The sequence below is a fragment of the Mus pahari genome, chromosome 7, assembly GCF_900095145.1.
Source record: "Mus pahari chromosome 7, PAHARI_EIJ_v1.1, whole genome shotgun sequence".
Taxonomy (NCBI): Eukaryota; Metazoa; Chordata; class Mammalia; order Rodentia; family Muridae; genus Mus; species Mus pahari.
The window spans coordinates 111,163,606-111,164,635 of record NC_034596.1 but is presented as its reverse complement, the minus strand read 5'-3'; positions in this window follow the sequence as shown (position 1 = coordinate 111,164,635).

Here is a 1,030-nt window from a genome sequence, read left to right as displayed (position 1 = left end):
CCCTGGCTGTCCTGGAACTCACTTTGTAGACCAGGCTGGCCTCGAACTCAGAAATCCGCCTGCCTCTGCCTCCCGAGTGCTGGGATTAAAGGTGTGCACACCATGGCCTGCTCTGAATTCTTTTTAAACCCATGGAGTACACTTAGTACTGCCAGCATGACAGGGCCCAGTACCAGAGCATGGGCTGCCCGTCAGAGGGCTGGAGCTAACCCACACTCTGTCCTGGGGGAATGGCTATAGCAAACCCATAGGCCTCTTGGGGCGTTTCCTGAAACAAGGTTTCCTTGCACAGCCTAGACTGGCCTCAAGCTGGTGACTCTCTGGCCTCAGCCTCCTATGAGGTTGGATTACAGACATGTACACTACACCCAGCTTAATAAATTGAACTTTATCAAAATTAAACACTTTTCTCTCTGAGAGGATGAAAAGATGAACAGTGGACTTCAAGAAAGTATTTTTTACCATATAATAATAAAGGATTAATAGCCAGGCTATATAAAAAGCATGGAATTCAATGGTTGAATTATTAAAACACTGTGGTATACTGAGACTGTAGGATGTTAGTCATCAATAAAAGGGAAGAAAACACTGGCATTCAACGAGAAGAAACCTCCAGAGAGTCATGCCAGTGAAAAGGCAATTCCAAAAGATTAATACTCCAATTTCATTTATACAGTGTTTTTGACATGACAAATATAGACTGGCCCAACTTGAGACCCATCCCATGGGCAAGAACCAATCCCTGACACTATTAATGACACTGCTATGCTTGCAGACAGGAGCCTAGCAATAACCGTCCTCTGAGAGCCTCCACCCTGCAGCTGATGGAAACAGGTGCAGAGACCCACAGCAAACATGGACTAAGCTCAGGTAGTCTTGAGGAAGAGTTGGAGGAAGGACTGAGGAACCCAGAGGGGACAGGGACTTCCTACAGGAAGACCTACAAAGTCAACTAACCTGAACTCTTGGGGCACCCAGGGACTGAACTAGCATTCAAATATTGAGCATGAACTGGATATTCAAATACTGA